We start from the raw sequence: 21,835 nt of genomic DNA, 5'->3' as shown, positions 1-21,835 counted from the left end.
TAGCAAAGGTAGAGTATGTTAGAATGGGGGCCAGCTACAGCATTTTAAAATAAAATGTTTAGAAATTATCTTTCTTTTTTCACAAAAATAGTTTGTCAATAATATGCTCTTTCTATAAAAGAAGTGGTTAGGAGTCCAATTATACCATCTCAGCTAGTTATCCTGATGTTTGTATGCCCAGGAGCTCTCGCCTCCTTCGGGACCGTAGATGAGTTCCTAATGAATGGGATTGAGTTTTTATACACTTCATTGTAGATCCTCATGTTATTCTTCTCTACTTCCAGCTTCCATCATCATTTTCCATTGTGTAACTCTGCACATGCCTTTCTTTCCCAGTGGAGAAGATGGGGTGTTATAGAACTAGGACTTGCTGTAAAGTGACACTGGCCATCTATATAATGCCAAGCGCACTGTCAGCACTCAATAAATTGTAATAATTAATAGTATCTGGATGACCTCACTGGATGACTGCATGACATTGGATATACTGTGTGACAGTATATGCCCAATCCATTAATTTAACTAAACTGGGTATATACTATGTGTGGCACTTGAATACTGACACCTTGTAGAAACAGACAATTGTTTCGCACCTCATTTGCAAACTAAAGGAGATATGAAATGAATTAAACTTTATGCAAACACTCAGGAGGCTTACAAAGAGTCCTATCTCTAAGTCTACTATACTATTCACATAAAGGAATTCAGTATCAATGTAATTATTAATGATAATTCTAAAGTAGTTGTGCTGCTTCAGGATTTCCCAGATTAAGAATGTAATGAATTAGTAATAAAAAGCCTAACACAAATTTATTCTTAAGTATAATTTCTTTTCTGGTTTTGAATCTCCTTATATTTATTATTGAAGATTTATTTGTTGAAGTGGCTTTTCTTGGAGAGTCTTGGTATAACTATACATGTCTGCAGGAAAGTCAAATTCTGTTAAGTATCCGTTTTTACAAGTCTGCCTTCTTTTTTTAATGAAAGTATTGACGTGTTTTTGTGTTCCCTAAACTTGAAATTTCTTATAAGCATCTTTCCCATCAAGAGACATGCACTGCACACAACACAAATGGCAATAACTTTAAAGTCATAACATGTAGTAAGAAAGATTTGGCTATTTTGAGCAGTTCCCATTCCTAATGAAGCCCATTATCTTGCTTCAGGAAAGTTGGGCTAAGCCTAATAACACAGCACAAAAAGTCAAGCCTGTTTGCTCCTGATTGCACCTCTTTACTGGCCTTGCCTCCATTCATGATGTAAATCCTCCACCTTTTGAACTGTGTGCACTTACCCTCTTAATTGTTAACACATACCTTTTTATTTGTTCCTTTTGCATCCCATTAAGTCTGTGTGACACCACACATCTGTGCCTCAGCATGCATTTTCTGCAGACCAGTGAGTCATTAGAAAAGATGAGATGAGTCCCAGATGTTGAAGAAACATGGTAGCACTTCATGGATTACAACTGGGACAAATAAAAGCCAAAGGTTTTAAGTTTATTGGGCAGCACAAGGTAAGCAAGTTCATTTAGTTATGAGGAGGTGGTGACACCTTTTATTATATTTTATTTTATTTTATTTTAAGCCTCCTTTCTGAAGGTATTGTTTTAGACTGGGAGAAAAATCTCAGACAACCAGTTAAGACTGTCTTAGTTTAGAACTGAGATTTAGTCTCTTTTCTTCTATTTGCCAAATGAAAACAATCCTTTAAGTGTTAAGTGTTATTTATGCTCTGACGGCCAGTGTCTGCATTCTGGATACTTATCATCCGTGTCAGCATTGAACTGACTTGCTTGGTTTACTCTGTTCTCCCTGGATGCTGAGGGTTTTTGCTCACAAACGTACCTCCCGGCATTCGTACTCAGTGCTCACGTCTCCTTAGTCAGCCTTTATTTCTAGTAAGACTTCTTGAGGCGCTAATGTGAATATTCTGGAAAAAAGAAAGAAAACAGACTCTCTGCCAACTCTTCAGTGGTGAGAAGGTTGTGCTCATAGAGGATTGTTCCTGTATGTTTCTCCAGGTTCAATCCCTGGAATTTATATCCCGGTGTGGGCATGTGAAATGGAGGCTTGCAGTCCATGTTTAACAAATGTAAATAACTGCTGTCCAACACAATTATAGCAATGTGTCCTGGGTTAACTTAGAGAATTCATGGTGCATTAGTGGGATAAACCTAAATGTAACCCAATTCATTTTATTTTATAATGTAAATGAGAACTACAGATTTCCTAAAGTCTCTAGCTCTGGAAACAGTGTTCAGCTCTTTGGGTAGTTCAGCTTAAAATTTTGGTTTATGCTTCAAAGACTAAATTTCTAAGAGATGAGGCTAGAAATTCATTTTGCCCCAGGTTTCCTTTTTCTTCTTTTCTGTCTTTTGACATTTCCTTGAGTTGTTAGAAACCTTCAGATAAGGCTCCATCAGAGCCAAGTGCTACCTCTGTTATAGTGCAGAAGGATTATGCACTTTGAGTTTTTAATGTATGCTTTTATCAAAAAACATCCCTTGAAAGAAAAGGTGTGAGACTTTCCATCAGAATTTTTGGACCTTGTCATTTAACTCTGCAGCAGGTTGACTTCTAAATTTTGTTTTTTAAATTGAAACATTTCTTAGAAATTTAGACATTTAAAAAATCAGAATCAAATAAAAAGTTTTGAAAAATCTTCATGAAATATTTTGTTATAAAAATAACTCTTCTTCAAAATATACAATCTGAGTGTTGGCTCTGGATGTAGGATCCAGATACCTTGTTTGGAGTGGGGGACCCACCCTCAGACCGACCACGACCTTTCCATTTGATAATAGGCAAATGCATTGATACACAATGATAACAGAAAAGAAATAATACAAACAATCGAGCAATTCTTATATCTCTGCCAAATCCTAGGGCTGTCATCAGAGTCAAAGTACATCTGGTCAGGATGCAGGCTCCACTCTGAGGCTGCCTCTTAGGTGTCAGATGTCAGCATGACATGCCAGCAGTCTGGGGGGGGGATGCTGAGGCCCACACCCCCTCCAGTGGGTTGTATGAGATGGGCTGCTGGTATGCCCTCTGTCCATGGTGGCCTCGGGGACCCTTCCCAGGTGACAGGGACCCGTCTCAGGGAGGAGGAATGGGGAGGGATGGAAAGGAAAAGGAGGGACCCTTTGTTGTCTCTGCTTTTGTCTTCTTCCTCCCTCTTGATGACTCCTGATGACTCTTCATTCATGGCTATCTCTGGTTGGTCCCATACCCACATAGCCTTCTGGGCCTTCTAATTTGGTCTGTTCCCCCAAAACCTGGACTGAGGCCCCGCTTCACTCTGAGGCCTTGTAGCTGGGGCCACTTATCTCATGTTGTGGGCAGTATGGTACATACTCCTTTGGCTCCCAGACTTTGTGTCCTTGTTGGCTTTGTAGACCTCCTGTCTGCTTTCTAGGTTATGAGAAACTCTGGGTGTGTGAGACCCAAGCTTCTTAGAAATCTGTGAACCCCTGCTGCCCATCTCGAACCATTTTAATACACATGTGTATACCTATAATCCAATTCTCCAAAAACAAAACTTTAAATGGCATTTCTAAGCCAACACTAAAGTAGGAAAAGAAACCAAATGAAACTGGAAAAACACCTTTGCATGATACCTCTTTCTCGGATGTAAACCTTTTTAATAAGATTGTTAGTTATAAAATGAGGCTTTCTTGATGTTGAAGAGATTTTTCCTCATGAATTATCTCAGGTTTCTGTTCTTATCCTCCTAGTGCAGTTGGGAATGACAGCCAAAGTATCACTCCTGCTTTTTCTGGAGAATTGAACCCAACAGCGTATCTTTAAAGTGTGGCTGCAGTAAGAAGCAACACTTTCTCTCCTGTTATTCAAAGATTCTCTGGAAAAACTTCCGAACTACTTCTGTGTGAACATTTCATTATGAATCCCATAAATCAAGCACAACTCATGCCTTGGGTTGTGGTCCAAACTGAAACTTGTTGAAGTTCAGTGATCTTTTAAGTAAAAATCTGTGTGTGCACAGCTTGAGCCACAGAATCTTGGAGGAGAATCTTGGCTGGAAGTTGCCATCAGCCAAAGGACCTGGACTACTTCTTCCATGTGTAACTTTATTTCTTGAGGCTGCATTTAGGGACACTTTGGATTTGAGACAATTTATGACTTGGAAACCTATTACAGGTACAATTTAAAAAAAACTGTTCCAGTCTCTTGTGACCTGATTGTGTGGGATGTTTAACATATTCAGTTCCCTTCCTTTCCCTTCCCTTTCCTTCCCTTTAAAACAGATAAAGTGCTAGAATAGTCCCATGTATAATAATGTCCTGCATAGTTGAACATGAAGGGAGAAAATTTAAAAAAAAATTATGAAAGTATTATTTTGTTCCATACTGCCTGGTGGATAATTTACAATTTCAATTTAAGTCACTGGCCTGCCAAGAGGTACCATTATAGTTTACCCTTTAATAATCATTTTATCAAAAATGTATATAGGTCACAGAAGATTTTTTTAAAATCTAAATGTTTTGCATTATTTAAGCTAACAATGCATTTATGTTAGCAAAAGTTCACAGATATATTTTAGGTGCTCATATATGTACAGCATGAAAGATGTTGGTTTTTGCCAAATCCTTTGATCTAAATATGTCTAAAAGTTGGTTTCAGATATGCATTTGGACTTTATCTTTCCAGTGAACTGTCCTAAATCCATGATTCTTCCCATACTTATGAACAAGCTTCACTCTAAGTGTGGGAGTAGTTCTGCTGAGACCATTTCTGTCCTTGCAGGTAAATATGGCTGCATGTACTTGTAGGATTGGGACTGAAATTGCTGAGAATCTGATGAATTTTAAAATTCTCACTTGAATGCAGTCAGTGGGAGTTTTAGGGAGTGGTTGGTGTCAGGTGTGTCCGTATGAGTAATGTAAAAGTATCTGTCACTGATACAGGGCTAGCCGTGTTAGTCTAAGGACATAAGCAGAAAAGGTTTTTTGGGTAAATCTGATATCTTTTATTAGCCCAACTCAAATAATTGGAAAAATTCTTAGTAAGCTTTCAGGTATAAATACCCTTTGTCAGGCTGAGGAAGCATCTGCAGTTGGTGTGTGCTCTTCCTGGATGGAATTAATAGTCGTTGACACATACTTGCCCTTCCCTTTTTAGTTTCTTTTGGTGCTACTGTTACTAAGCTTAAGGCCTGAGACTCACTAGAGTACGAGGGGAATAACTTTAAAAATGTATTTAGTTTTTATTTTTCATACAGAATATGCAGTGACACATTCTGTGAATCTGATCTCCAAATTGAAACAGTGCTCTAGCATTACATGAATTAGATATAGGTGAAATTTTCACAGTTATATTAATAATGCACAGAAGCAGATGAATTTATTTGTAAAAGTAGTCAGTTGCCCATCAAGAATGACGTGGGGGCAGAGACAGGCCTGTGTCCAGCCCCCACCCCCTGTGCATTTCAGGTCTGCCCTGTTTCCCGTCTCTTCCCCGAGTCCAGGCCCATTGCCCTCCTTGTCTCCACCTTGGGTCCAGGCCCATTCCCCACCCCCCCACCACTTCTGGTCCAGGCCCATTTTCCCCCACCCCTGCATCCACCTATCTCCCCTCCCTGCTACCCTCCCTTCCCCCAGCAGTTGACAGGGTTCAGGAGTGGTGGTGGTAGGGCACTGCCACCATGCCCCCCCCCCCCCTTCCAGTCCCCTCCCTTCTTCACCCTCCATGCCGGCTTTTGTCAGGGGCAAGAGGCAGCAGTGGGGCAGTAGTGATGTGTTCCCTGCCATCATGGCAGAGGGGGAGAGAGTCCCACATCTGGCTCCACCCCCACGTCTCATCCAGTTGGGGGAGGGGGTGAACAGGCTCGCTCCCTCTATCTGCACTCTTGCTGGTTCAAGGCTGGTCCCAATCCCCCCGCCTCCTGGGCTGTTGTTGGGGCACGGTGGCGGTGTGCCGCCACTGTGTCTCTCCTCCCTGTCCTGCTCCCACCCCTCCTCCTCCCCCTCCCTGCCAGCGTTTGTCGGGGACCGGCGGCTCCACCTCCCCGTGTCTGGAGCATTCTGATTGGTAGTTTCAGTCAGCTAATCAGAGTGCGAATAAAGCATTGCAGACAGATGGACAGACAGACTAAGACTTTTATAACATTAGAATAATCTATTTTCACATGCACGCTGAAAAAAACCCAGTATTTTCTTTCATTGAAATTTTGAATTTTTAAATTTGATTTGGCAAAAGCTAAATTGCTTTGTACTGAAATACAGCAAAATTTGTGTTTTATCTCATTGTGCAACTGAGTTTGGTTTGGGAAAATAGCTTAAAAATATCTTTCTATATATTTGCTCATTACTGAAGACATCCAACATTACAGACCCTTATAGAAAGCAAAAGGTGATTTTTAACCTTATGCCGGAGAATAAGTTAAAGGGGCTACCACACACAAGTTTTTTAATGGTACTGTTACTTAAATTGGAATGTAAAGTTTTCCCATTATGAAACAATTTTACTCTTAGAAGTTAAAGGAAAAATTCCCTTGGTGTAATGCAGACAATTTTTGGAATTGTATTGGAATATTATCTTCCCCTAACATGGTGAAATTTTAAATATGTATTTAAAACATAATATTTCAGTAGCTGATGCTATTGGAACCAATACCTTGAACTTTTCTATGAATGAATAAACAATTATCTTTATGATCTGAAAAGGCTCATAGTTAAATAGGTATAATATTGCTAATATATTGGTTACTTGGTGTTAAAAAGGAACCCCCCAAAGGAAAGTGTACTTTTACTATGGAACACTCCCTTAGAAATTTTCTACTGATGGAGTTATTTAATAATATTACCATGAAAAAGAATTGATGTTTGCTGAAAATGAAGATACTCTTTTATTCTATTCTCAGCTTTAGCCTCTGGAGAACTAATTTACCAAGATATTTTTTTTCTTGTATTTAGGGCCACTGGAGCACAGGCCTTATTTTAGACGTTCTGATATATATAAATGATGGCTCTGGTAAAATTTTCATATATGAATTTATTTTTCAGTGATCCAATTTTCTGTTCATATTATATTAACATATTTAATATGAATAACCATAGAATCCTGTTTGTTTCAAGCCACAGCAGGAGTACTTGAAAAGTAGATTGATTTTTTCTTAAAGCACTTAGTTAACTTATCCAATAACTTCCATTTCTAAAGGTTACTGAGTAAGTAAAGGGCACAATGGACCGTTTTTGCACGGCTCTACATTTCAGTCTTGTAACTACTAGGTCAATTAACTTTAAATTGTTTGCATCTGGGTTACTCTGGAGTCCATGTACTGTATTATATTCCTATTGACTTATGTGCAGAATCAAAATATGCAAATTATTTACTGAACAAAGCATTTACTAACACAAATAGTCCCACTGAAATAGCTGGAGTTGCTGAAGTCAGTGTATGTGTAAGGAAAAGCAAGACCACTAAAGGCAGTGGTCTTATTCTAATATTACATTATTCCCCCTCCAAGTGTTTTCAAGCAGCTGCTGTTAAAAATCTTATTGCTCCTAAACACAGAATTCCTAACTGCCTGAGACTTATACCTGCACCAGTCGCAGACTTAAAATCCATTATCTAATAATGCCCTGGAAGGCTTGCAATAATTTAGGAACACAATCTAGTTGGATTCAGCACTCACTTTTGGACAAAGAAAGGCCTGAGATTTCAAGTGTTACATTTGTGTCTCTTTTATCTCTGGAAAAGTTATCTTAAGACTCCTTGCATACTTGAGTTACTTGGGGGGTGTGTGCATAATTATAACTTTAACCACTTTTTGAGGTTAAAATGATACAGAAGGACAGTCAATGTCTTTCTTAGTTTAGAAGACCATTATATTACCATGACTTAGGACTACAATCTTTGAGAGCCAAAGGGGCACGGGGCACAATGTGGCCAACGTTCAGTTTTTGCAACAATTCAAAAAAAGGCTTCATAATTCTTTTTTATATTGAAACATACTAATTTTTTAAATAGAATTAATAGAAAATGAAATGTTTTAAATACATTGAAATGAAAAGCTCTTGATTTGACCTGACACCATTTTGCTAAAGACTCAGCCTCAGTTTTGTTTTAAAATCTCCATGTAATAGCCAATCCCAGCACTCTTGAGCTGGTAACCGCTTGACAGGATCCCAGATTGAAGTGTCATGATGGTAGTATAAATTAATGTTAGGGTCTGATGTGATAAGGTGTGAAGCACTTCCTGTGAATTTTGGAGCAGCTACTTTCCCAAGCACTTAGTCCCTTTCATATCTTCAGTACTTCACTGGATCAGGCCCCCGTTTGTCAGTTATTCAATTTGGAAATGAATCATGACCCTACAGATATTTAAATCAACATATTCTGTAAGCACAATATGCAATACCAGGCCTTGTCTCGATCTTGATTGTTTACAGATGTTAGGGTTCTTCTGAAGAAAAAGTCAGAAAAAGATTCATCCTAAAAAATGTTGAACATCTGTGCAAGCATGTTAAAATGTGATATATTTGGGGTAATTAGTACCACATGTTTTTTTCATATTTATTTATTTTTGCTTCTTCTTTAAAATAAGGTAAGAATTAAGATGTTTGATGTCTGAAATTTTGTGTCTGACTATACATTTTAGGCCCATAAAATGCCTTCTCACTATTACCAATTATGTGACTTCTCTGTTTGTGTCATTTCACCTTTTTGTTCTGAACAGTTGTTCTTCTCACAAAATAGCTCCATTATCAGTGCATTTGCCTGTTTGCTGTAATGAAGACAACTGGATTCGTAATAGTCTATTAAATGGTCTGTTAAATAATGTAGTTGCTGGAGGGACCCTGGTAATACAGTATGGAGTGACAGGATAATAATTCTGTGATTCAGATGTTTCATGGATTTCCTTTCTATTACAGCTGTTTGAAACATTTTCTTGAGAGTTTTCATAAATCTTTCTACTTCTCAGTTGGCCTGCGGCCAGCACGGATCCATTTTTTTTTTTATTAGAACCTTAGATACTCAGTATACAAGGCAAATACTTTACTGTTAAACGTGTTATTCCATTATTGGGTTGAATGACTAGTGGTATGCAAGTTTCAGAAAATATCCTGTCCAGAGCGATCATCTGGCTGAAAGTTAGAATTGCAGTTTTGGTTATAGAAAATATAAATCTAAGTAATGCCAGAGAACATAGCTACAGAGTTGTTGGCGTATGCAAGAGGGCAGAATATGGCCCAGTAGCCACATTTTTTGTTGATATTTGTTTTTGTATTATAGTCAAACTTATAGATCTCAACCACGATTAGAGTCCCTTTTACCTGATATTGTCTAATCAGATATTGTGATAATCAGCTTTTGTGCTATTGGAGTTTGAAGTTTAAATAAACAAGACAGGCTTTTAATGTTGTTATAAGATCATTTTTGAAGATGGGAAGTGAGGCGCAGAACAATTAAGTGAGATTCCCAAAGACATAAAGAAAGTCTGTGGCAGAGTTAGGAACTGTGCCTGTTTTGTTTTATTTTCAGGATAAGTACATTTTCTTAGTTAGACTATGAACTTTCACTGGGACTGTCATAAGCACCATGATGAGCAGTTTGCTGTAAATTACACAAGATTATCTTTCTCTTTCATGTTTGGTATGTATACCCGACTGTTTTGCATTGAAAATAACTAAGAAGCAATGCAAATAACACAGCACTTAAATTTATCTAAAATGCTTCTCTTCTCAGCGCTGTTTTTGTGCTCATGTCTTGTTGCTTGTACTTAAAGCTGAATGATTAATGCTCTTTTTCTCTCTCTGACTACTTACGTTCTTGACAAACAATTTTTGACATGTTCTTATGGTATTCTAGGTGCTGACTTGCATCCGGGCGAAACCAATGATATCTTTAACAGTTTGGAAGCGCCCTGCGTTTTAAGAATAAGACCCCTTTTTTGGTTTCCATCCTAATTTTGGAGTGGGTATGTGTTGGAGGCAGGGATGTGAGAAATAGTAGGTTTTATATTGTTTTTCTACTAGTCTTAGATAATAGGATAACATGTTTTTTCAGAGAAAAAGCAACATATTTTTTTCCTTACAAAACTATCTGCCATGAATCTAACTCTTGGGTCTGCGATGAGCAGAAATCCCCTGAAGCCTTGATGTTCTTAGGTGACGTGTAGATGTTACACTTAGATTGACTTAAATAGGGTTCGATCGATCTAAGTGATGAACTGTGCATATGTTTGGGGAGTTTAAAGTGGACAGAAAATGGCTGGCCCGATCTAACTTAGTTCACCTAAGGAGGTGCATTATATAGATGAAACTAACCCATGCCCGATATAACCAAATGCCTGTGCATATTTGAAGTGCAGCCCTGGGGCTGGGAAAGCCCAGCTGCTCGCCTCAGTCCAGGGCTGCACTTTTCCTACCTTGCCCCCAATGTTGACCAACCTATCTTTAGTCCTCTGACCCCCCTTCCACCCCTGGATGGACGATCACCTCCATGGGCCCACCACTTCTCCATATCCTGCCAAAACCCACTGGACCAGCTAGCCCTGACTGATCCTGCCTGCACCTCCTCTCACTCCAACCTACGTGGCTCCCAGCACTGGTGACCATGTACACAAGCAGGGACCTGATCTATGACTGTGCATCAGGTCCCACAAGCAAATGTATGTGCCCTTAGTCTCAGAGAATGAGGAAAATCTAGTGCCCTAATGGTGACTCTAGTCCTCCTCATCTTGTCTTGGTCAGCAAAGCAGCTGCACCTCCATATTTACTACTTGTTTTTTCTCTCTCATTAGCTCTAACGTATTGTTTGCATGTCCTTCCAGGCAGGTCCATATTGTTGTTAACATTTTTGTTTCTGTTGAGTGCTTTGCATCTGTTGTACAATGCCTGACATGGCTGTGTTGGCATTGCTTCTTTAGTGTTTTGGTTATTATTATTTTTCATTGCTTCAGTTACTCTTTTTTGGCACTTTGACAGTTGCTTTCATGTTGCAGTGCCTGTTTTCTGGTGCATTGCCATTTTGGCACCCCATTTTGAAACGCTCTTTAGGGCTCACACTTCAAACTGTGACTGCTACCTTTAGGGACCAAACAACTTCAAAAGCTTCCAGTTTTGTGCCCGGGAACTGAAACCCTTCAGTGAGGACTCTTATGGAGTGATACCTCTGGAGAAATAGAATTGCATGTCTATCATTTTTCCTGTTAACTGTGTGTGGACCTGACTCAGATGCATTTGCTCAGCTTCTAAAATCACGTGGTTCGTACTAGACAAGGTCAGAGGCTTAACAGAGTGACTAGCCTAGCATCCTTATGGTTATGTAATTCAGCTATTTGTACTTTCAAGAATCCAGTATGCACAGAAAATAAAGTAGCACGATGGGAGTAAGGTTACAGTTTTATTTCATGGTGATCACCTGGTCAGATTTATTTATTTTTTAAATGGCAGCTATTTTAAAAATTAGTCAGCTATAGCTGGTTTGCAGTACGATGCCAGTTGGCACCTGCACACTCCTATATAACCAAACATACATCATTATCCTTATGGACTTAAAACTCAAATCATTCTAGTTAGTTCTTTAGCATTTCTAGGCATCTGTAGGCTATATATTTGTAACAGTTAGTTTTAGGGGAGTCAGTAGTTTGGTTTTATCATTAATTTGAAGAGTTCTAAAAATGTGTCCTAGGCCTTTAAAATTATGCTAATAAATTGAAACAGTTTGGGGAATCTGTTCATTTAAATAGCTTATAAAGTGTAAAAGACAAACTACTCTTATGGCACAAAAGGAATGTCTTTGCCTACATGAATGGTGGCAAAGATTCAAAAAGGGGTGACTAGAATATTATGATTCAGTGGCCACCTGGGATTTATGGGGATGTTAAATCATGCCACCAATCTAAAGCAACTCTCTAACTTTTGGAGACCAAATGAGACCTAATATGAGCGAAACATTGCCACCCACTTAAGGGTACCTGTTCTTCATCTTCAGCATCCGGCACTGGCCATTGTATGAAGCGGAATAATGGAATGGTGGATGGCCATTTGGCCTGGTTTAATATGGCAATTTCTCTGTGTGTGTATTTATATATAATATAAATATCGTGAACATGGGCTTACCCTCCTATAGAAGCACATCGGAGCCTAGAGTGTTTGTTGTTTATATTAGCACTTTAAATGCGCCTTCCTTACCATCCTCACTGATCATTTTCTAATGTCATTAAGAATCACTGGGGTTCCTACTTCTATGAATATCTCAGCTAGCCCGAGTTAAAAAAAAAAAAGCCTTTTGCTTTGTCAGATATGTGTGTACATATTTGCTGTTATTGGCAGACTGTCTGTAGTGAGCCTGAGTTTTTATTTGACACTGTGAGGCATTTTTACAGATTTGTGTTTCTGTTTCTTATCTGCAGTCAATCTAGATTTGCACATTCTGCCAAAATGGCTACATCTGCCACAGGCATGACAAGCTCTCTTTTTGCTGGGTGGGTAATAGAAAGGGTTCATGCTACTGTATGCATGAGCCACCATAACTATATCAGGTTTCCTGAGGGTTGCCACTTGTTTAGGATTTGCTTCTGTCTTCCAATCCCTCTGAGGGAACTTTTTATTGCCATTACACATCATGAAACTGGATCACTTATTCTCTCATCGCTTTGCCTTGCTTGCATTTCTCACATTTAGTAAGCTCTAAGTATGTCTAAAAGTTTTGTTAGCTTATTTTTAGGTCATATTTGGCACTAAGGCCTGGTTGAAAAGCATCTTGGATTTGGATTTTATTTATTTCTTCGTGCCAACCTCTCTGTAGCAGCAAATTTCTTGCTGCTACCAAAGCACAGTTTAATCTTTCATTTGTAATGTATAGCATATGTATCATATTCATTCTTCCATTATAGTTAGAAATGCCTTATCGGTGCACAGTCTCTTAGTTCCTTGTGTCTGTTGGCATATCAGAATTTTCCTGCTCAGGCTCCTTTGCATTAACAGGTACATTCCAGGATTCTCATTACTGTCTAAAGGGTCTAGTCTCGTTTCAAAGCATTTCAATAATTTTTCCAAATTAGATTCTTACGGTTCTTGCCACTTTCTGAATAGCAAAGGCAAGAAAATGCGGTGGGTCTAGGATTGGCATTTAGACTCTGTAATGCAATATGATAGAACCTGGTGATTCACTTTGTGTGCACACTAGCTAGTCCTGACTGTTTTGAGAAATTATTTAAAATGATCACAGGTCACTACTAGGTCCCTTGTGCAGAGTAATGGGTTGCATCATATGAGCATTAGCTTTTGTTCTTTTTAACAATCTGGGTAGGCAAGAATCCACACTGAGGATGCCTGCAAGTGAGAGAGGTCTTTAATGATCTGGAAATTGGCTTTGGCTGGTGGGCTTGGAGCAATAAAAGGGAAGATTTCTATGTGTTCCAGGAGTCCTGGATTCTCCAGGCAGCAAAGCATTGGAAGTACTCCAAGGACCATATGCTCAGCCCAGAGAGTACTTTGCCTAACAGATAGATACTGGACTAGAAGTCAGAGACCTGGGTCTGCAGAATGGAGATGATACAGAAAATGTCACATGAGAGCAGGGATTGTTCAATCTGGCTGACTGAAGAACACCCCTCAGGGATACACAAGCAAGCAAAATCTAGCCTCCCTTTGGAATGGAAAATTACCATGATTTAAGTTCTTTAAAGGCTCTGGGAAGAGAGAAAAAGAGTGAAAACAAGGACAGCCTACAGGTGCTGCTTCCTGCAGCTAAATTAAGTTTTGACAGGACTTCCTTGACACAATGACATTATGCTGTTGTGCATGCAGTATTGAACCCTGCAGAGTAAGCCTCTGAGTCTGTTGTCATCCTGGGAAATCACAAAACTGATACGTGCATTTTATGCTGCATCTACGCTGGTGAGCAAAACTTTGGAAAAAATGAACAAGAAGTACCTATATTCTTGTTGCTATTGTTGCACCTCGTAACCGGCGTACCCTTGACCTACGAGCCTGGGTCAGCACGACCGGCTTGGCGCAGAAGGGATAGATGACCAGACAGGTGGGGAGTAGCAGCGAGTAGGAGTCAGGAGGCTTGAAGCGTATTGGTTGTATGAAAGGTTTATTGTACTTACGCTACCGATGGTCGCGGCGTAGGCAGGATAGCTGACTTGTTCAGTTACAGTGCATAAAACAGAACGGTCTAAAGGGGTCTGTTGGTTCACGGGGTTCCTGAGCCGAGCCCTTGCTTTCTAACCCGGAGGCTAGGTGTGGCTGCTCGACTCAGTAGTCCCAGAACTGGTCAACAGCTCATGCACAGGGAAAAACTATAATGCACTTTCAATCAGTAAACTTCCGAGAGCTCTTTGATGAGAAGGACAGACGAACTGGTGAGAAACGAATACGCCAAAATGAAGGACGGTGGCGGGGAGATGTCTACAGGTGGCCAATCTGCTGACTGCATCTCCTTGGTGTGCTCGGAGTTCTCCGCTTAATGGCGGGAATCTGCTCTTAGTTATAGTCAGCAGTGACCAATCACTTCATGCCAATGGTGAATATTTACTGACCGCCAATTACATTCTTACACAGTGACCTAGATACATATTCATCTGACCTAGATACCTATTCATTTGACCTAGATACATTATTCATCTGGCTGCCCTCAGCGGGTTCAAAAGGTCAACCTTATGATTGGCACCTGCAATACTTATCATTGCAGACAACAAGCTTCTTCTAAGTGTGGACAACAACTTTTAACAAACTCCAACTGCAATGCTTCTTTTAGCAAAGAAATAAAGGCTACTAGTACTGAGGGGTCTTTATGGCCTGAGTCCTTACTAAGTTATTATGGTCTTTTGCTTTGCTGGCATCGGCACTCTAACCGACAGGTAAAACTCAGACATGACAGCTATGTGCACTGCTGCTGTGCCAGAGTGGATTTTCAGAGAAACCAGAGAAGTATCCACAATGCTAAAAATGCGCAATGCTAAAAATGCTTAGAAGAGATAGGGCTTCCCACCATTTACCCCGTGGTAACTTGGTTTATTCACTATCCAGCTGTAGAAACGTCAGAAGTATAGGAGATGTAGATTTCTTCAATGGCCACCTGATGGCAGCACAGTTATGAATGTATTTCTCCATTTCCCTAGCACAGTATTGTACTGAAAGCCAGATGCTCTTAACTGCTCCAATTGCACCACATGCTTTCATGCTAATGATGGTTCAGGGTTTAAGCAATCAAAGAAATAATTCAGCATATTTTTCCATGATATTAACCAAAGATTTTTTTTTTGTTTAAATCCTATGTTAAAATGTATCTTTAGAAAATAATCCACATAGTTAAGGCTTATGGGAAATTAATTGCTGCAGAGGAAATGCTGCAGTGAGTGTAAAAAGGACCTAAGAAATTCTCAGCATGTGGTCAAAATATCTATTTTCTGAGTGAAAGAAACTGGTTTTTAGAGTTTATGCTTGTGCTACTGGAGCCTAAATTAAGTCATGAAAGAAGATAATACAATGTACCATCATTTTAAAGTAATTTAATCATGAAAACTAAAAATTTGGAAGCAAACAGATATTTTACTTAATAGAAACCATCTGCACTGTACAGTAGGCAAATTGTATAAAAATGAATAAAACTGTCTCTGGAGGAAAATGACTCAGGCACCAGCTTATATAATGAAGATGTATATGTGCCTTTTAGCATTTGCATTGTCTATTAGACTAGGTAAATCGCAGCACTAGTGTAACTGAAACAGTTACAAATTTTATTACCATCATATGACTGATGACAAATGCAGTAATAGAAGTAATGCATATTAGACAGGGCTTATTCCAGACCCTAAATAGCTTTGTGTTCAGGTCACTCTTATGTAGCTAAATCTTTATTGAGTGGTGGGTCACTAGGACATTTTAGTCTAGTTACTATTACTTTAGTTGATAAAACCCACAAGGACAGTCTTTTAACTTGTTTAGGCTCTGAGTGTACTGTTTGATTTGGGCCCACTAGGGAGGTGGCTAATTTAAACATGTCTGGAGTGGCTTGCATACTGGACTTTCTACTTGAAGAATCCAGGCAGATGATCTTTAAACCATTCCTTTAGTCTTATCAGAGAGCAGCAGAACGTACATACAGATGCTTTTCATCTTCTGTAACCACTGCTGACATGTAGCTTCTCCCCTGTTGTTGAAAGACAGATTTCTGTATTTTCCAAAATATTTATTCATTTACCTTTGGCTTCAGTAAATGATCACACATAAGGTGAATTATTCAATATCAAGGCTATGGGAGGATAATCGACTTCTCAAATGAAATTTATAATGGCTGCTTTTACCTGCTGCAATTTAACATTGCAAATAACTGTGCTCTATTTTTAAAAGCTCTTTGTCACTTCTGTAACATTCAAAACCAAATCTGTTACTAAGAGAGCACGAGAATTTTCTGTGATGCAACATTTTTATGAACCATAGAGTTGCGGGGGTGGGGGGTGGACATCTCACACTCAGCCCTCCTGATGACATTTATACTAACACTTCTCTGATGGCATTTTAAAAGAGGCATGGGGGGAAATCTGTGTAGTTCAAAAGCAGATTTAGTTTTTGTTTTATGAAGAACAAGTCAATGAAAGCTGAATCTGCTTCTACTTGCATATTAAGTATATTTGGCAAGAAGAACATTTCACATTAACAAATATGTGAAGTAAAAATACCTCCCAAAAGATTAAGACTTCTGTGAATTCAAAACAAATTAGATGCAATTTTCAGTGCTAATATTCTTACTTTCTGTTTTGCTTAATGTTGTTCTAATGTAAAAGTCCAAATGTGTAACCTGCACTAATAACTAAGCAGAGCTACGCTGAGCTGTTGAGCTGATATTCAAACTCTGGAGAATAAGCCCCTTCCAAGCTCAAAAGCTTTATTTTGTGTGCTCTCTGACTTCTCCCTATTGTATCCCTATCATAGGTTTGTGATGAAGAGCATGTTGAAAATTGCACCACTGAGCTGCCATGTCCCCGGAAAAGTTCAAGCAGTTCTGAGCAGACTGGGGTAAAATTCCAACAAGACAAGGATTTCCTGGTGCCTGTTGAATCTGTGTGTCCAGTCCAGGGGGTGAGTGAAGGAGAGAGGAGACTGGGGGAATATCAAATGCGTTCTTATAACACGCATTTTTTTTAAGTGCTTTTAATCTTTCTGAGCATAGCCGTTTATTTCTTTCCCCTGAAAAGGAAATAAAACAAGAATATGAAAAGCAGGCATCATGTTAGCAGTGCAGGGACCTTACGTCTTTGAACACCATCCTTTTCATTGTGCTACTCTGGAAATGAAGTATTAAATGTTTTTTGTCAGTAGGGGGAGCACAAAACACTGCTTTTGTAAGAGTCCCACAAAAAAATGTTTTGGTGTTTTTCCCAACGATTGAACTCTGGAGCTCTTTTTAAAAACAAATACTTGGAATCCAAAGGATATTCCTTATTAGATAAAAATAGTTTCAAGGTAGGTTAAATTTTGGGCATGAACTGTTTAGTAATGAATTTATAATGGCAACATACTCTCAAGGGGCCTGAGCCAAACTTGAAGTTGATACAAGTCTTCCCATTGACTTCAGTCAGTTTAGATTAACGACTCATTAACAAAAATGTAGCTGTTTTGTTTACCCTGCACATGCTGAGCTCCATAAAAATCTAGCTATCAGTTTCAGTGGAATAAGGATCATCCCCATCATTTTAAATTTCTTTCTTTTTCATAATATTTAAATGACTTACTATTAGAAATTTAAACAAAAGAAAAACTCCTTTTTTGCTTCCTCTATTAGTACACAATTTGAAATGTGGAGGAAAAAGAACCTTCTTCTTTAATTATTTAAAATATAGTCAGATTTTAACATACAGTGTTAAGAATTTGGACCTGCTTAACGTACGTAGATTTTAGAGCCTTCCAAAACACTCAAAAAAATAAACTCTTTTCATTTAATGATACCAAAGCCTGGGCATAAATATCAAACAGTTGCTGTCTGTGACATTATCATGAAATTAAGTAAAGCATAATAAATCGAGATGCAAAAATTCACCTTGTCCAAAAGACAAAGAAAATCATTTCAGAATGAAAGCTTTTAATTTATTGTTGCTTTCCTGTAACACGGTTTATTTAGTTTCAAATGACTTAAGCTTTTCCAGGCAAAAATGAGTTCTACAAACAAAAGACAGCAGTAAGAATTAGACTCTTTCCCCCTTCAAGCCCCTCCAAGCACCAAAATAATGATTAATATTGATGATCATGTAAGAAGAAAATGAAAAATTTCACAAGCCAGAAATGGATAAGCTAAATAATGTTAAAAAATAGACTCATTCAGGAAATAAGTGAAAGATGCTGAAATTTGGTGATTTTAGGATAGATTTTAAAGTGACTGTGCAGTTTAGGATCACAGTCCCCACTAAAAACTGATGGATTACGTGCTCCTAAACCACTTAAGCTTTTCTTAAAATCCCACAGTAATTCTTTTGTTTTGCTACTTGATCAGGTTTTTGCTTGTTCTGAAATCCCACTGCTTTCTGGGTCTCCCAGAGAGTTTCCCCAAAAGGTGAAGGCCAAAATATAAAAAAGTGACCAGTGATTTTTAGGTGTCTCAATGGGGAAATGAAATAGTCAGTTTGAAAAGCCTTAAATGAGATTTTTAGGGATGCTGAGTACCCACATTTAACTTCCACTAGTAATATGAGGTTCTTGGCTCTTCTCAAAATCAGGATCAAGGTATATAAAGTTGGGCACCCACAATTAGTGGCCAATCCAGGTGTTTTTTGGCTTAAACTTGCACAATTCTATCTGAATTTCAATCAGTGTCAAATGGAGAATGTTCATTCACTTACTGCTCTTATACACAAGATGGCACTCTTAAGCTTTCAAACAATTTTGGTTTCTCAGTGCATTTAATGTGAAATCTGTCTTTCCCTCTGCCAAAAAACTAAAGTGGGGGGGTGGGGGGGGGGAGAGAGATTAGGGGAGTGGAGAAATAAAAGTTGGAGTCCCTCTTAACCTGAGAAGTTCAGGTTTCATTTCTAACCATGTGAGACAGTGTCTCCTGTCACCCTTTCTATCCTTTTTACTGTTTGCTTGCACTTAAAGCCCATGCTTTGCCTTTCTTATATGTGACATATCTTTGGCCTATGTTGGGTGGATCAGAACCACAGCTGAATCCCTCTGGGGTTTTATTCCTGTGTGCCTGACTCTGTGAAGGGCTGAGTGCCTTCAGTTGTCACTGATTTACAGGAAGCAAGAATGCTCAGCATCACCCCATAGGATTGGGCCATGTTGTTTGAAGGGGAAAAGAAAGTAGTTAAAAATATTAATTCAGGGACATCAAAAAACTGCTGAGAAACCTTTGGAGTAGCAAGAAAGCCATAAGCTCTGTAGCTCAAAGGCATACTCTTATTTGGACATTTATGAGCCAAAAGGTCATATTTTTGTTTCATGGCTTATTCTGCTCAGACTAAGCTGTACAAAAGTCAGAAGTGCAGATAGTTTCTTGCATAGCTTTAGCAAGTAACAAAAGTCTTCTAAAAACAAAACTTTATTGCTGTCAATCTGACATCTTCTGTGAAGTGCTAAATTCATTCAAAATTAATGGTGGTGGTGAGGGCGAGCGGGGAGGTGCTCCTATTTTTCTAAACCCCAGTTATTGTAATGACTATATCTTCCTGTCTGGGAGATATGTGTGTGCCTGTCTGAAAAGTCAGCAAATCACTGCACACCAGCAGGGCCATGGAAACAATTTCAACTCCTTTTTCTCTGCCTGCCAGGTGGGTTTGGCTGTTGTGGATATGGCTATGGGAAGATTTTCCAGCTCTGCAGTTTCACTGCATATGGCCATTGTTCAACCAGTCTATACTTAGGATTAAAGCTCTATACTTAGGATTAGATTTGTGCAAACATTATGGATCTGACATATTTACTCTGTATTACTCTCTATTATCTGGGAAATGCAAGGCCTTGCTCTTCTTCACCTGAATGCACTCCATGCGTCATCCTACCTGATGGAGTCTATTGTATACAGTTCGTTTTTTATGCATATAACTAACTAGGGTTACCATATATCCAGGCTTTCCCAGACATGCCCTCTTTTTTGGCCCACTCTCCTATCCAGGCAGGTTTTTAAAATGTAAGCAAATGTCTGGGTTTTTGCTGTGCCTCTGCTTTCCCCAGGCACTTCCAGCTTGGCTGCTTGGGACTGAGGGCAGTGGGGAAGGTGATTGGCTGTCAGGGAATCACATGCTCGGTGCATGGGACTCTGCAGCTGCTTGCAGGTAGAAGAGAGAGACAGAGACAGAAGTGGGGAGAGAGCATGTATGCATGAGCTGCATGGGCAGTGGGCAGCAGGCAGGGACTACAGGTCAGGAGTGAGGGGCACCGGCAGGGGTGTGGGGGAAGGGGGCTGTGGCTCAGGACTGAGGGACACCAGCAGGGCTGCAGGTTGGGAGTGAGGGGCACCGGGAGTGCTGCGGGGTGGGGTGTAATAGGTCAGGAGTGAGAGGCAGCAGCAGTGCTGGGTGGGCTGTGGTTGAGGAATGAAGGACAGGGATAGGGCATGGGCATATCACTATCCCTTCACATAATCACATACCTCCTCTCCCTCTCCTTTACCTCCCCCCTTCCCCCCCCAAGATGTCCTCTTTTTTGATACTGGAAATACGGTAACCCTAAACTAATCCATTCATAGCACTGATCACGGGGTCATCAGTCATATTATTGGGTGGATAGCACAACCTCACTTTGTGCCACAGTTAAGTAAGCTGCTGTGTAACAGAAAACTCACCAGATCACTAGCAGCAGCAGTTTAATACTATTAGGCACCTATACATGGGCGTGAAGGCTGTTCCAGTGCACTGGAATTCCAGTGCATTGCAGTCTGTTGGAATGCAGCAATCGCTGCGCTTCAGCAGCCTCCTGTGTCTTGTGTATCAATGTTCCCATGCTTAAAAATGGTAGCGGAGACAGTTTATCTCAAGCTCATTGAATGAGCTTTAGTTCAAGTCACCCTGCCACTGTTTTGAAGTGGAGATGCTAATACATGAGATGTAGTGGCACTTTAATTGGAGTGGATCTTGGAACTGTGCTAATTAAAGCACTGCCCTGCCACTCTGAAAGCACATGTAAAAGTGCTCGGTGTTACTACTACCAAGTTTTTATGTATATTGTGCCTTTAAGCAGTCAATCTCCAAGTGCTTTTGAAAAGGACGTCATTATGATAATCTGCATTTTATAGATAGGAAAATTAAAGAACAGAGAGGTGAAGTGACCTGCCAAGGTTATCTATTAGGTGAATGGTAGAACAAAGAACATAACCCAGTTCTCCTGACTCGCATCTCAAACCCTGGGGGCTAAAGTTAGGGCCTTGTTTTGCAGAACCATATGCATGTTTTTACTTTATAAAAGCAGGGTAACAACACTACACAGGGGAAAACAAAAATTGCTGGGCAGCTTCAGCAATCATTACAGGAAGAACGTATCTCTGATTATTTGCATACAACATAATGCATATCAAGGGGCAGGTCAGTGATGCCATAGATAATGCACATCTCCAAATACCTCAGTGAGTTGCTGGTATTTGTTACTACAGATCACTAGGAGGTATTGACACATGCTCTTGTGTTTCAGCTCAAGGCCTTGAATTGAAAGCTCATTTGGTACCAGCTACAAATATAAGGTTTCATAGATTTCATAGACATTAGGGCTGGAAGTACCTTGGAAGATCATTAAGTCAGCCCCCTGCCCAAAGGGCAGGAAGTCAGCTGGGGTCATGGGATCCCAGCAAGATAAGCATCCAATTTACTCTTGAAGGTCTTCAATGTAGGTGCTTGAACCACCTCCGATGGCAGGCTGTTCCAGACC

The sequence above is a fragment of the Crocodylus porosus genome, unplaced genomic scaffold, assembly GCF_001723895.1.
Source record: "Crocodylus porosus isolate Cpor-Errol unplaced genomic scaffold, CroPor_comp1, whole genome shotgun sequence".
NCBI classification, from domain to species: domain Eukaryota; kingdom Metazoa; phylum Chordata; order Crocodylia; family Crocodylidae; genus Crocodylus; species Crocodylus porosus.
This window is presented reverse-complemented; position numbering follows the sequence as displayed.